Genomic DNA, 15,986 nt, shown 5'->3' with positions numbered 1-15,986 from the left:
AGAACCCAGGACATCCCTTTGAAATGTAATCACCAAGGAAGATAGCAACTCTGTTTCCCAGTTTTTGTGGGAGGGTAGGAGCCTCACGTAGGCAGGCACCTGGCTCTAAGCTATAAAACCACTTCCTGTCATGAAGACAGGAGAAACTTCACTTGCAATCCCTCCATCCAGCTCTTAAGAGCTCTCCAAACTTTTGTTTCAGCAGAGTTGAGCTCAGACTGAAGTTTGGCCTCTCTTTTATTGCAATAGCTTCAAATAAAGTCTTCTTGCCTGTTTAACTTCACTAGATGCAATTTTTGCTTTCACAGCATTGATTACCTGCTAAGCACTTTACTAGGCATTGAGGGTAATGTAGATGAGTAGCATGGTTACCACATCTTCAAGGAACTCAGAGTCAAGGAACTGGCAGAGAAAGGAGGAGGAACATGCAGATAATTAAACAGATCATTAGAATCTGTCACAGTGGTGTTATAAAAGGCACACACAGAATGATAAATAATTTAAAAGATAACAAACAAAGGTAGCTATAGAAGTAGGTCATGCGATACTTTCCAGAACAAAACTTGAGGTAAGCCTTAAAGAAAAGCTAGTAAATTTTAGAATTATAACAAGCAAGGCCTTGTTACTAGCAAGTTACAGATTAATACCGGCACTGTTCCAGTTGCCCCAGAGGCAATGGTATTCGCCACATATTTATTCTGTCTTGACCATATTCTTTGTGCAATACTGAATGCTGAAAGTCAGTGTGCAAGGTCCAGAGGATATAGATATTAGTAAGGTATTAAATCTGGCCTCGAGAGCTGACACTCTGCATTAATCCTCAAAATGTAACCAGCAGCTTAAACCAGGCAAAATTGCAAAATAGTGCAATCTGTCATTGGCTCCACCTTCCACCATCTCTGTACACTTCTAGGCATCCAAAATAATAAAGCCCAGAGCCAGCCTGGCCTCCAGCTACTCCACCTCACTCATTGTGCTAGCCTGCCTGGCTGCCTTCCCATGCTTTTTCCTGCGAATTAATTAAAATTCCCATAACATATTTGTCTCAGAGACCAAATCCTTACACCTCCATTTTAATGTTAACAAATGAGTAAACAAATTGGATCTAATGTAGTAAGTGTTGGTAAATTCAAGCCCTTCCTATTGGCATTGTTAAAAGATAAAGTAAGTATATTAGAAATTTTAAGAGTTTATCTGAGCAGAAACCAATTCCAATCAGGCAGTGCCAAACAGGAAGTGGCTGGAGCACCCCACTGACAAAAGGGAGGGGAGAGACTTTCACAGAGGAAAGGAAAAAGCAAAGCAAGGAAATTGTTTGGCTATAGTTTTAAGCATTAGCCTTGTTTGGAAAAGTCTAGCTGGCTATGATTGGTTGCTGTGTTTTGATTTCTTAACCCTGAGGCATTTACAGGCTTAGGTCTGGGTTTGCTTACAAAGGCTGCTAAGGTATTAGAACCACCTCAGTCTAATGGCCTCCTTGTTTAATTAATAACAGGGACTGTTGGGTGAAAGAACCTTACAGATTATTTAAGTTAACCACATTCTGAAACTTGACACAGGCTCAGGAGACATACACCACAATTTTAGAACTGCCTCCACCACTCACTTCCCTTTTCTTTCCCTGTGGTACCTTCATTTCTCTGAGCTGCAGAAATTAAATAGTAACTGCCCCTTCCTATAAAGTTTTGAAAAATTAATCTGCCTGACCAATAATGAGGACTCCATAGATTTTAGTAATAAGTAACTTCTTTCTATTCAATCATACATTCAATAAGAATTTGTTGGTGGGTAATGTGTGCCAAACACTGCTTTGGGAACAAGTGACAAATATTAAATACATTCCCCCAGCTGGTCTTAAACTTCTATTTGAAGACCTCCAGTGATGGGAAACCAATACCTCCTGAAATGGCTCATTCAGGTAATTGTGATTGTGAGAAATACTGCCTTATATTAAGTAAAAAATCAGGTGGCCTGCAATTTCTATCCACTAACACTATTTCCACAGAACTTGAGCTCCTACTGAGTGTGTTGGCTTTTCACCACATAGGCTTTTAAATAATAATAGAAGGCAATGTAACATGATACCTGGCTTCTTAAGAGCCTGCAACGCTCTATAACCCTAGGCTAGCCATTCTCTCCAAATCTACTCTTTGCTTGTTTTCCTCTGTCTCTTTGAAAGAGTAGTATACACAGCTAGTCATGGTATTTCCTCTTTTAAGGTAATGTACCTTTTTTAATAAAGTCTAAGCTCAAAGTATATTTACCAACAGCCACATTACAATAACAATTCATATTGAGATTTAGGTCATCTGGTCTAAGCTTCATAGCTCTCATACTTGCAAAGTTTTCTGGGTTTTTTTTTTTTTTAAATAGACTACAGAATGGTTTATATTTTATCTTTCTATATTTATCACAGCAACATATTGACACCAACTTGCCTCTACTTTTTACCAGGCAATACTCCACTTATCTCTCAGTTTTGTGTAATTCACAAATTCAAACATGACCCATGTCCTCCCATATAAGTCACTGGTATAAAATGTAGACCATTGTCAGTGCTGAGACAAACTCACTGTTTCTGTGTTAAGCTTTTTCTTCCAGTTTAAAATGAAGATATCCATCATCACTGTTTGCACACCATCAATCTGTGATAAATCCATCTGATAATGCTATTCTCTCTAGACCCATATTACCATGGTGAAAATTGGAATTACAATTTCCAACCTCTTTTTGTGGCATTTATCTTAGTCTTTATAATTCTTAAAAGCCTCTCTCTAATATTCCTTCTATAAGTTCTCTCATACAATAGAATCTAATCATAGACCAAAAGAAATACAAAGCTCACTTTTAGAATCCAATCACTCCCTTACAATCTCTTTATCTTTTGGGGATGTCTTCTCCTTTTTCTTCCTTTCCAGTTATCATTTGCTTTGATTGAGTGGACAGTAATTTGAGAAGTTCCAATGATATCTTCACATCTTTTCATTAATATTTATACTTCTAAACCCAAGTAGTGGGATCCTTTCCTTCCTTCCTTCTTGCTTCCCTCCTCTCTTCCTTCCTTTCTTCCTTCCTTCCCTCCCTCCCTCTCTCTGACTGGACCTCTTTTTCTTTCCCTCCTTCACTCTCATCTGTTTTTCTTTCTCCAGAAACAATTATAATTATTTTTTTATGTAAGGTCCAAAGAGCACAAATGTTTGGTAGGGCAAGTATTTCTCTATGACTTGGGCATTTGCTTAATCTCTTTAAACCTACTTCATAAATTTTTATTAACATTAATTGAATAGATATAAAAAAATTAGAGCATCTTTAAAGCATAATAGGTGTTAAATAAATGTTAATGCAGCATGAGTTTAAAGTTACACACTACAATTTGGATGGTTCAAATATGTAACTTGTGTTTTTACCAGAAACTGATCCAATCTCTAATCCAGATTCCTCATTCCCGTTCAGTGGTGAGAAGAAAGGAGGCAGAGTGATGGCACCTTCAATTTGGTACTAACACTACCTTAGTCTATCTCAGTTTTAAAACAGTGTTTTGAAGATTTGTTGTTGTTGTTGTTGTTTGGGAAATACACAGTACATTTTAAAAATCAAATACTCTATTTCCTGCTTCTAAGGCAACTCCCCTCTCCCTGCTCATTTCCATGCTGGTCTCAGGCAAAGTTTTCCCAGTCACCCTTTCTCTGGCCCCATTTACAAAGCACAGCACTCTCTCCTTCATCCCTTCATTTGATGGAAACTTACCTAACATCCTATCTTCTATCCTATGACTTTAAAAAAAAATTCTATGATCCTAGTCCCCCAGAGAAGGCTTTTGAAATATAAAGGGGAGAATTTGGAGCTGACTGGCTTTGAGGAAATTAAAAAAACAAAACAAAACAAAAAGCCCTCACACCTTCTTCAAGTTGAAGAAAGGAGTGAAAGTATATATTTTTTAATAAGAACAATGATAAGAAACATACAGTCATTCTGTACAAATTCTATAAATCAAAATTTGAAAATAATATAACAAATTTGAATTTGTAATTATTAAAAGTGTAAGTTCACTTAGGATATAATTTGTTGTAAAAGAGTTATGTTCCTTGTTTTCATAGAAATAAATGCTTATTACAATTTCCAAGCATACCTGCTCCAATATTTGTTATCTATTTAAAAAAAAGGGATTTGGGTCATGTGACAGAGTGGACCTTAAGTAATTTTTAATATATTTTATGTTATCTAGCAAATTTGTGTCCAAATATATTGCAAAACTATAATGAAAGCTGCATGAAGTTTTATAAAATTAAACCATTTTAGTTCTTCAAGAATAGAGGTTTTATAAATACTATATTTCTCACTATGTCCATCAGTCAATTTCATTGGTAAATATACATGACATATTAAATGTATAAAATCTAATTCTTTCAACAGAGTAAACCTTTTGTAAGGAAGAAATTGCATTTGACATGAGAAAAAATTGATTTTGAGATTATGTTTGAATCATAGATGTGCTGATGTGAGGTTCACACTCAAAATGAGTCTTCTTTATTCTTTTTCTACTGTGGTTTTGAATTAGAGAGATTGGTGTCATTACTATAGTCTGTAATCTGTTTGGCATCAATAATATTTTCATGAACATAACAATTTGTATTCTTCAAAGAATTTCATAATCTCTTCAATGATTTCAGCAACTATTATACATTGACTTTTGTTCATGTATCATTTTGCCTATAACATCAATTTTGCTTAAAATATCATTAGTAAAGAGAAAATAAATTCTAAAAGTATATATTTTTAAGGTATATCTTTGTATTTCTTCACAGTATCTAGATCTTTATTAATACATCAATAATTTCTAAAAGAGCATTAGAATAGAATCCTCAAATGTGTATTCTGTGGCACAAAAGCACCAATTCAACTTTCCCATTGCCTTTGTGACAATGGTTGCAAATTTATGCAGGTAAATGAATTTTTAGTATCTTTCAACATTTACTCACACTGAAAATTTCTTTTTTTTATTAACATATAATGTATTATTTGTTTCAGGGGTACAGGTCTGTGATTTATCAGTCTTACACAGTTCACAGCGCTCACCATAGCACAAGCCCTCCCCAATGTCCATCACCCAGACACCCCATCCCTGAACCCTCCTCCACTCCAGCAACCCTCAGTTTGTTTCCTGAGATTAAGAGTCTCTTATGGTTTATCTCCCTCTCTGGTTTTGTCTTGTTTCATTTTTCCCTCTCTTCCCCTATGATCCTCTGTCTTGTTTCTCAAATTCCTCATATCAGTGAGATCATATGATACTTGTCTTTCTCTGATTGACTTATTTCACTTAGCATAATACCCTCTAGTTCTAACCACGTCATTGCAAATGGCAAGATTCCGTTTTTTGATGGCTGCATAATATTCCATTGTGTGTGTGTGTGTGTGTGTGTGTATACCACATCTTCTTTATCCATTCGTCTGTTGATGACATCTTGGCTCTTTCCATAGTTTGGCTATTGTGGACATTGCTGCTATAAACATTGGGGTGCACGTACCCTTTCAGATCACTACATTTGTATCTTTGGGGTAAATACCCAGTAGTGCAATTGCTGGGTCATAGGGTAGCTCTATTTTTCAACTTTTTGAGGAACCTCCATACTGTTTTCCAGAGTGGTTGCACCAGCTTGCATTCCCACCAACACACACTGAAAAATTCTTATAATGTATCAGAATTAATCAATATTTTTACCTCATTGTTTACCACCAAATTTAGATAATGAACAGAATAAGAAATGTAAAATATCTTTAACCATTTTGATTATCTTCTGTCCGTTCTCTTTTTCAATTATATGTACAGTATTGTTATAGCTCTAACACCTCAAATTATATTTTTATGTCTAGATTAAGGTTTTTTTTTTCCTTTAAGTAATCTTCCAAGAATATTGTTCTATGATTACAATAGTCCCCCCTTATCCACAAGGGATACACTCCAAGAGCCCAAGTGGATGCATGAAACCAGGATAGTAATAAAATTTATGTACTGTGGTCTCTCTCTCAAAACATCTTATTGTACTGTACTCACCTTTCTTCTTGAGATGCTGTGAGGTAATAAAATGTCTGCATGATGAGATGAAGTGAGGCAAATGATGTAGGTATCGTGTCATAGTGTTAGGCTACTGCTAACCTCCTGACCATATGTCGGAAGGAGGGTCATCTGCCTCTGAACCACAGCTGATTGCCAGCAACTGAAACCACTGAAAGTGAAACTGTGGTAACGGGGGACAATTTTATATCTTTTACTAGATAAAAGAACTCAAATGATCATTTTGATAGACTTTCTTCAACAGAAGAAAATCTATGATATATCATCGAGCTTCTTGGATTGTCCTCTAAACACCAGTCATTGCCTTGGCAAAAACTATCTGTATAAAATTCGATCAATGAGACTTTGCCAATATTCTTCTTATGCTAATTTACTATTTAGGAAGCTTCAATAGTTTGCTGGATTTCAATTTAGAATACTTAACATACTTTTCACTCTTTTCATGTTTGCCAAGACCATTTGATAAATGCTGCCTATGTTTTGTCACATCTCATTCTTGAGTTAAATATTCTCCATCCCTGCCTAATTTGTAAAATAGAAAAAAAAAATATATATATATATAGAATCCTTTGGTTTGTAATGAAGTAACAAGGATTTGGTATATTTTTAGCAATTTAGAAGAACTCATTAATGCTTCTCAAATCTGCTCTGTCATTTGGTAATTTAAATTTTTTCCATTGCTTAATATTCAAATTACATTATCAAGTATCCAAATCTTCAGAAAATATATTTTGCTTAATGGGTTCTTCAAGTATATTTTATCCCAGTTTTTCTTGAAATTTATCACTTATGGTTGACATGGAGGTAGAAACCAAATTCACATCCTTCTTCATCAGTGACATATTAGTGCCACACTATACTAAGACTAATAGCTCTGAAATCTTTTTATAGCATTCTATTTACTTCTTCAAAAATGCATTCAAATAATGCAAAATATTTTCTTTCATTTACTTCTCTGATAGCTTTCCATTTTGTTTTCTAAAACTTATATTTTTATCCTGACATGTGGGTAAAGCAATATGTAATAGCTTAGAAATTATTTTAAAATGTGTAACAATTAAAAATAATATGAACATGATAAACTCATCAAAATTTAACAGTAGGTAATTTTTGAACTGACCAAAATTTCCATAACAACAATAGAAAACACTTGCTCAAAAATAATTGGCCAAACAACTGGCTGATAATTCATAACCACTTATAATTATAACATATATATGCAATGTTTATTTTGTGTTTATTGATGATAAGTGTATTAGTCAGGGTTCTCTAAAGAAACAAATAATATATATATAAAGAGACTTACCATAAAGTATTGGCTCACAAAATTATGGAGGCTGAGGAGTTCATAATCTGCATTCTGCAAGCTGGAGACCCAGGAAGGCCAATAGTGTAGTTACAAGGCCTGATAGCTGGAAAGGCAATGGTATAGATTCTAGATTGAGTCTAAAGGCCTGAGAACCAGGAATGCCAAGGGCAGGAGATGATCAATGTCTAAAAAGTCATGGGGGATAGAGAGAATCTTTCCTTCCTCCACATTTTTGTTCTATTCAGGCCCTCAGTGCACTGGACACAGTCCACCCATATTGTGGAAGACAGACCCTTTACTCAGTCCACCAACTCAAATGCCAATCTCTTCTGGAATCACCCTCACAGACACACCCAGAAATAATGTTTAACCAGATATCTGGGCATCCCCTAACCAGTCAAGTTGACACATAAAATTAATTATCACAATAAGTAATTATTAGTTATTTCACAGTGATTCATATAATAATGGAAGATATACTTGTACATTTATATTGTGAATGCAGCAATCTGATTTTTGTCCTATAAACATATGGCAGATGATACAAAGAACAATATTACATATCAACTTAACTAGCCCACTTACAACAGAGAATTGTTTTCCTTTTCATTTTAAAAAATAAAAAATAAGATTGTTATGTGGAAACATAGCTAATTTTAAATTTTGTTAGATCGACAAGCTCTTTCAGTTACCAAACTCATTCCTCTGTTATAAGTCAAAGCAGAATGATATACTAATATAAGAATTCTGCAAGAAAAAACACTTTACTTCCCTCTTTGGGAAAACTCTTGTAAAATAACAAATGATTGACTATCATTTTTGTTAATGGAAGTACTTGTTTAAATCAGTACAATTGGAGTTTGCATCTCTATTTCTGGCAGATTGAATTCCTGCTACCATTGCTATTTTTCCATGCAGATTATTGCCCCAATATTTCCAATCCTGCCCAAATTATTCCCTGGAAGTTCCTGAAATATCATATACCACAGGTGCCACAGTTAGGCCTCTGTTACTGCTAAATGCTTCCCTTATTTGGATACATAGAAGCCCCCCACCCAGGGAAACAATCGCAAGAGTTACCCATAGTGCTTTCCATCCTGATGTCATCTCTGATGATGACTAAGCTTAGGATAAACAATCTGATCTACCCTCAGTTTAACTAAGGTGCACTTTCTCTAGCTTTCTGATGAATGTCTATTTCCTAAGGTAAGGAGAAAACCATTAGATCTATCAGGTTTTGTTGTTGTTGTCGTTCATCCTAGCATCTTTGGAGGCATGAGATCTGCACAAATTACATTAATTTCCATTATGGCAGTTGGCTATTCAATTTAGATTCTAATACCACACTGTTTTCTCCTCACAAAATCCCCAGATACCTGTCTGTAAAACCCTAGTGGGCCCTTGGGTTAAGTTTTTAAAAACACAGGTCTAATTCAATCTTTGCATTTTACTGTGTAGAAACAGGTCTCAATGGAATTCAGTAATTTATCCAATTTACAAAGGCATTTAGTAGCTTAACTGGACTGCCCTGGAGTAGAGTATTCAGTATGGCCTCATGTTTTTGTTACGGTAAATTTATGAATTTATAACTCATAATTCCCAGCAATTTTTTAATGCAAATATTTTTAAAGAAGCCCATTTGTTTGAACCAGACTATTATGCCTCTGAATGATAAGTTAATTTCCAACTCACCAATTCTCCCCTGAGTTCTAAAATTCTAGAGAAGATATTTTAGAGCTTCACACAATATTATTCCTAAAGTCTTAGATTTTTTTTAAAGCAATGCCAGAGATCTTCACACATTATTATTGGGCCATCTAAGCCCCCCTTCCTAGAGTTCCGTTTGACTACATAAAATCCATTGGAGAAAAAAAAAACTTATTAAAAATATCTTAGCAACATAAAAGTAGTCATATCATAAAAGAGAGATAATGAATTAAGACAATTCCACCATGTGGCACAAATTCTATTCCCATATTCTTATCTCTTATTTTGCTTTCACATTATGTTCTGACTAAGAAGCATCAGATTTCATTTTTCAAAATCCTCTGTTGTAATAAAAATGTATTAAAAAGCCCTAATACTTTCAGGCTTGTTAGCACATTTTCAAAGATAACATTAGATGTGTAGCCCCAAGTGGGAATATTAAAACAACATACATATCAAGCTATTGGACTTGAGAGGAAAACAAGTTTGTGGTATGTTTTTGTTTGCCCTGATTTACAGTTAGAACATAACTTTCAGTCATGCATTATTAACTGGAGATAGGACAGGAAAAGGGTTTTATTGTCCCAAGATTAATTAATGGCTGTTCTTCAGTAAAAATTGCCTCAGAGGCAGAGTTAGCTGAAACAATTTCCTCTCCTATTCTGGGGAACTTGCCACTGTGTACCTGATTCAACTTCGTAGAATCCTAATACCTTAAAGGAAACAAAATCAAACAAACAAACAAACAAAAAACCTATGCAAAACTGAGCTACCCACTGGAACACAAGTATTTGACTCAAAGGAACATTCTTGCCTTTGCCTTGATGGGAAAGCCTCTCACAGTTCAGGGTTGCTTTTGCATCTTAAAGTACAGAGAGATGCTTCTTGATTATATCCTGCAATAACTAGTTACATAGGACAAACTTACCTATGATTTCCTCTTTTTCAAAAGCATTTGGCTGGCACCCTGAGGAACTGAGGTTCATTCCATATCATAAACAGCAGTGAACTTGCAACCTAATATTGCTGAAGCTTCCAGTATTAAAAAAAAAAAAAAAAAAAAGAATTAAGCACCAAGTGGTTGACTTCCAACCGGACTGTGCACTTCACCACATTCTTGGTTTTCCTTTCCATCTTTTTTCTTTTTGCTAAGAAGTGCAGCATGTAGTGTATAAGGATCAAATTTTGGTTTCAATGACATGTCAGGTCACCAATGCCCCATTCTCATAAAATATCTGTCTTGCTAACATTTTATAATATTTTTCCTACAAGCACAATGCTTGCTGTTTCTTCAGCTTTCAGTCATTGAAAATCTTTTGTGATTACCATAGCAATAAATGCTAAATGGAGTATGCATGTGTATTACATGAGCCTTTATTTATCTTTGTTATTTTTATCTTTGTTTTTCAGCAGTTTGGGTGTGGCTTTCTTTGAATTTATCCAATTTCGGCATTGAGTTTCTTAACTCTAAATTTTTATCTTTCATCAAAGGCCCTTCAGGAGTTATTTGGGAATTGGGTAGTAGTCAATATCTTAAGTCAGTTCTTCAAATTTTTGCCATGTGTTTTACTTGACCAACAATGATATTTGGTCTTGATCATAATATAGTTTTTTAAGTATATGATGAATAAGTGATACAAGTGAGAATAATGTTTATCTCAGGGAGAGGAGGGGATTGGGGTTACCTGGAAAGATTAATGGGGGATAGTCCTGGTGTGCGGGAAATGGGTAGAGGCTAATATATGAATATATATGTGAAAAATTAGTTGAGTTTAAGATTAGTACACTGTACACACTTTACTAAATGTAAATTATACTGATAAAAAATTAAGGCTTTTTTCATTAATCATTATCACAAAAACAGTAGTTACTATGTTCTTGACATTTTACACAGCACTAGCTTTAGGAACTAAAATAATATAATAAAATGGCAATATTTATTTACATTATTGATTATTTCTTTAGTAATATTTTTGAGGCATCTACTTCATGGAAAGTGTAGAAATAAAACAAAGCAGGGGCACCTGGGTGGCTCAGACAGTTAAGCATCCAACTCTTGATTTTGGCTCAGTCATGATCTCAGGGTCATGAAACAGAGCTCTGAGATCAGCTCTATGCTCAGTTAGGAGTCTGCTTGAGATTGTCTCTCTCTCCCTTTGCCCCTCCCCCTGCTCACGTGCTTGCTCTCTCTAAATTAAATAAATAAAATCTTAAAAAAAAAAAAAAGAAAAGTATTTCCTTATAGTTTAATATGGGAGACTCATAAGTTTAGGTACAGTTGTATCAGGGTAGTATTCCTATGATTGAGGAAAGCACATGGTTTGTTTTTTTATTTTATTTATTTTTTTAATTTAATTTAATTTTATTGTGTTATGTTTGTCATCATACATCATTAGTTTTTGATGTAGTGTTCCATGATTCATTGTTTTCCATATAACACCCAGTGCTCCATGCAGTATGTGCCCTCCTTAATACCCATCACCAGGCTAACCCATCCCCCCACCCTCCTCCCCTCTAGAACCCTCAGTTTGTTTCTCAGAGTCCATAGTCTCTCATGGTTTGTCTCCCCCTCTGATTCCCCCCCCCTTCATTTTTCCCTTCCTTCTCCTAATGTCCTCCATGCTATTCTTTATGTTCCACAAATAAGTGAAACCATATGACAATTGACTTTCTCTGCTTGACTTATTTCACTTAGTATAATCTGCTCCAGTCCCATCCATGTTGATGTAAGAGTTGGGTATTCATCCTTTCTGATGACTGAGTAATATTCCAGTGTATATATGGACCACATCTTCTTTATCCATTCATCTGTTGAAGGGCATCTTGGCTCTTTCCACAGTTTGACTATTGCAGACATTGCTGCTATGAACATTGGGGTGCATATGGCCCTTCTTTTCATACCTAAGTGGGATCAACAACCAAGTTGGCTGGGTAGAGTATTAGGGAACGCTCTCCTGGGGTGGTGGTGGTTGAGCTTGATGGGAACATATAGAGATTAAAATCTAAGTAGAGAAACTTTTAAAAAGTAGCCCCAAAATGTCATTGAAATATGTTGGTAGAGGAATCAAAAATTATTACAGTGTTTTTTTTCCCATAAATGCATAAACCAGACAAATTAAATGCAACAGGTGGAGATATTGAGAAATTAATAGCTTATTGAAATACATTCTCACTGAATATGAAAGGCTTAAGGACAAATTAAGTGTTAATTAAAATTTTGAAGGGTGAGAGGAAAACAACTTCAGTGTTAGCTGGAAACAGGGTCTGGGAGAAGCTTTTTTCTAGTGAGAGAACTGTTAGGCAACAAGACCATGTGATCTTGTTTTATTTGGTAGAATGATGACAATCATAGCCAGTTGGGGCTGTGCTAATGTAATACCTATTAACTTCAAAGAAATACCCTGGCCCAAGATATGAAGATTTCCCAATATCAATAGTTTCCAGTCAGTGACTCCACTTCATGTCATTTATTTCCTAGCATCAGACTCTGATCCCAAATTATTTACTTGCCAGCTTCTCATCACCCCCAGTTGCCAATGTTTCAACCACATTTCCATTCCCTCTAGCTTTGCTCCTTCCTGTTGCCCTATCTTGCTTCACCATTTCTGAATGGTCTTCTTTTCTCCCTTCCATAATTAAAAGCCATACTGCCTCTGTAAAATCAAAGTTCATCTCTCCCTCATACAAACTCCAACACAGATGTTCCTGTTCATCAGGGGGCCTTCCACAGCATCATTCAGAATCCAGCTGGCCCTAGGGTTTGAAGTGTGTGGGTGCTCTTCCAGCTGGCAGATGGGGCAAGAGGAACTATAAAGAATCATACAGGAGGTTTTAATGAGCTAGGACTGCAGTTGTTCAAATCACTTCAGCCCACCTTCAAGAGGCTAAAATCTGGTCACATGGTCACCTCTAAATGTAAGGGAAGCTGGGAAATGTAGTCTAGCTATCTGCTCAGAAGGAAAACTATTTTGGTAAGCTGGTGGAACTCTCTACCACATCTGCTCATTACTCTTCTGTAGCCAATTTCCACTTAAGTGTGAACTTCCCAATATAATAAGCTTCACAGCCAGATCTCTGCAGTCCTGACAGGCCTTGAGTTAACATGCCTGCATTTTGGCAAAGAGATAGTGAAGATACTGAATGCCTACTCTGTGGAAGGCATTGTTCTAGGTGCTGGGGAAAAGCAGTAAATAAAGTGAACAAAAATGCTAACCCTCATTAGCTTACATTATCTCAGCACCTTCTCAGAGCCTTGTGAGAAGAATAATAGCCATGTGTCTATGCTATAGAATAGGAAGAGCATCCAGAAGATCTGTTTGATTAGAAATATCACCTCAATTCAAGTAGGATATCATTAATAGAGATTCAGTCACTTCAGTTAATCCTCCAAATCTCTTTTAAATACATTAAATATTAAATACTATATTAAAATAACAATTCTCCTGGAAAGAATGACTTATTAAGTCACAAGACCTTCTGTGTGAATCTACCTGTCAGATGCCTTTCTTTGATGCCATTTCTTTGAGGAAAAATAGTGATAATGTAGAGGATAAAAGAATTCCCATGGTTACAGGAAAGGCACATAAAGGACAAATTAAAGAAATATTTCCCACTTCCTAATTTCACTTCAGCCATCTATGCATGTTATTGCAAGTACTTTTGCATTTCTATGTACAAAACTTAAAAGAAAAGGGCGCCTCGGTGGCTCAGTTGGTTAAGCGACTGCCTTCGGCTCAGGTCATGATCCTGGAGTCCCGGGTTCAAGTCCCACATCGGGCTCCCTGCTCAGCAGGGAGTCTGCTTCTTCCTCTGATCCTCCCCCCTCTCATGTGCTCTCTCTCTCTCATTCTCTCTCTCAAATAAATAAATAAAATCTTTAAAAAAAAAACTTAAAGGAAAAGTATTATCAAGAGCCAAGATTTCACCCTAGAATATTAGATGATGAGCTCATTTTCCAACCATTACACTAGTCAAATAAAATATTCAATCTCTAACTTCATGTGATGCAGGCCAATTTTGTATGTCCCAAAAATCAACTACTGTACAATTGGTGAGCCTCATGTTACCCTTTCACAAAACTTGAAATACATACTCTTGAACCTTATAGTTCAAGGAGATATTTCTCCCCTCCTCCATTCCTGTCTTGAAATAGTTAAAATCATTAAATCCAGTAAATGAAGAGATTATAAATTTAAATAGTGGGATTTTGCATGGAAGATTTCTAAATACAATTTGTTGTTTTTAGTGTCCTATAAAAGAAGAAATGGTATGAAGAAACCCGGTCCCTATTATCTTCCATCAGCAGCCAGGGCCTTATGCAAGGACTTTTTGCTTAAATTTAAAGAGCCCACATAGCTATTCAAAGCTTTCTCAAAAACTGAAAGTTTCACCAAAAATTCTACAACAATCTTTATGTAAAGTTTGTCTCCTTAATTATTAAATCTCTTGTCTTGCTAATAGGAAAATTTACTAGCCATTATTTCTTTCAATTTTCAGGAATTTACATTTTTATTTATTTATAATCTCTTTCCCACAAATTTCAACAAAAATTACAGTGAATAATGTTGAAAATGAATCACTTCTATCTGGGCTGGTTAAACAATGTCCGAGCCTTTGTTACTATGTATGAACATAAATACAAAGAAATTCAGCTATAAGAGGCTTAAATCTAATTTAGTTTAAGTCTTTCATTTTACAGGTAAGAAAACTGAGACCAGAAATGTTATGAAAATCCCTTACCAACACTAGAAAAAATCCTCAAGGGTGGTCTTCTTTAAAGGAGGGTCAGCAGTGTCAGCACTATTACCAAGAACAATGTTGCTCAATTAAAGAACTAGATTGGATCTTCATTTCAGATCTAAATCAGATGAATCGGTTTTGAATTAGCTCTAGGATAGACATCAAATAAAAATAAACAAGGTTCAAAATCTGTTTTTTAAGGAGTACTTTAAGTTTCCACCGAGAATAGGTCATTGCACATATTCTTGTAGGGGCAGGAACTCAACCAACCCAAGCCCTGTAATTACTTAGGGAAGCAAATATTTTATTCTGTTTTGAAAATGGGTTTACCTCTATTAATAACTATATCCTGAAGGAGGGGTAAAAACTAATTCAGAGCTTGTTTATCTATTCAGAAGAATACATTCCCATTCTGCCTGCACTGCAGAAATTGGAGGAAACTCAGGTCCAAGGCATTAATACTGAAACTTTAAATCTGTTCATTGACTCTTTACAGGATTAACTTTCTAAGTATGCTTAAGTTCTGAGGCATTTGTTTGCAATGGAAGTCAGACTCCTTAAGCCTAATCAGGAGCTGTTGCTGCAGTTTATTTATAGTTCAGAAGGTCAAACTGATTCACTTAATTGGAAAATGTTGCTTCCTAGACTACGTGTCTATTGATGTACTGTACATTCGACGCGATTAGTTACCAGGGTGAAATTCTAATATGACCTTTGTTAATAAGGTGCATTCTCCATAATGCACTGTTTGCAGTTTCTAAGAGCCGTTTACATGATGTGCTTGGTAATCAGTTATATAGTACAATTCCCATGGTGGAGAGAAAGATCCATTTTAATTGGAATAGGGCAGAAGCCTCAAATCTCAGAAAATTTTAGTAGTCTGTGGTTTTTTACTTGCAGAGTTCCACATATGCTTTTAAAATGGAAAAGGCATGCTTGTACAACTAGCCTGACATGCACTTTCCATTTGGAATGTTGTAGCAAAAGATGTAAATATCATGAGGGAAGGAGCACATGAGTGGCAGAGTGAACAATTATTTGCCATTCAGACAATAATTGCTCATAGCATAATTATCCTTCATTCACTTTGTAACACAGAACACACACACACAGACACACAGAACAATGTGCTTTATGAGCTTGTTCTTAGAATTTCTA

At 35.5% G+C, this 15,986-nt stretch overlaps 1 long non-coding RNA gene across 1 annotated transcript in view; it reads right to left on the bottom strand.

The window, feature by feature from the left end:
• The window catches only part of LOC135362951 (uncharacterized), a 91,343-nt gene extending 81,237 nt beyond the window's left edge, over positions 1–10,106 (bottom strand). The window contains exons 1-2 of the long non-coding RNA XR_010408465.1: positions 10,018–10,106; positions 7,380–7,485 (exon numbers count right to left, since the gene is read on the bottom strand). This is a non-coding gene — a long non-coding RNA (uncharacterized LOC135362951). The remainder of the gene's footprint in view (positions 1–7,379; positions 7,486–10,017) is intronic.
• Between the last annotated feature and the right edge of the window lie 5,880 nt (positions 10,107–15,986).

The sequence above is a fragment of the Mirounga angustirostris genome, unplaced genomic scaffold (assembly GCF_029215605.1).
Source record: "Mirounga angustirostris isolate CCGP_5_RB_7025 unplaced genomic scaffold, mMirAng1.0.hap1 SCAF_2, whole genome shotgun sequence".
In the NCBI taxonomy this organism is placed as follows: Eukaryota; Metazoa; Chordata; class Mammalia; order Carnivora; family Phocidae; genus Mirounga; species Mirounga angustirostris.
Note: the sequence above shows the minus strand (reverse complement) of the source record. Positions and strands in the feature narration are given on the sequence as shown.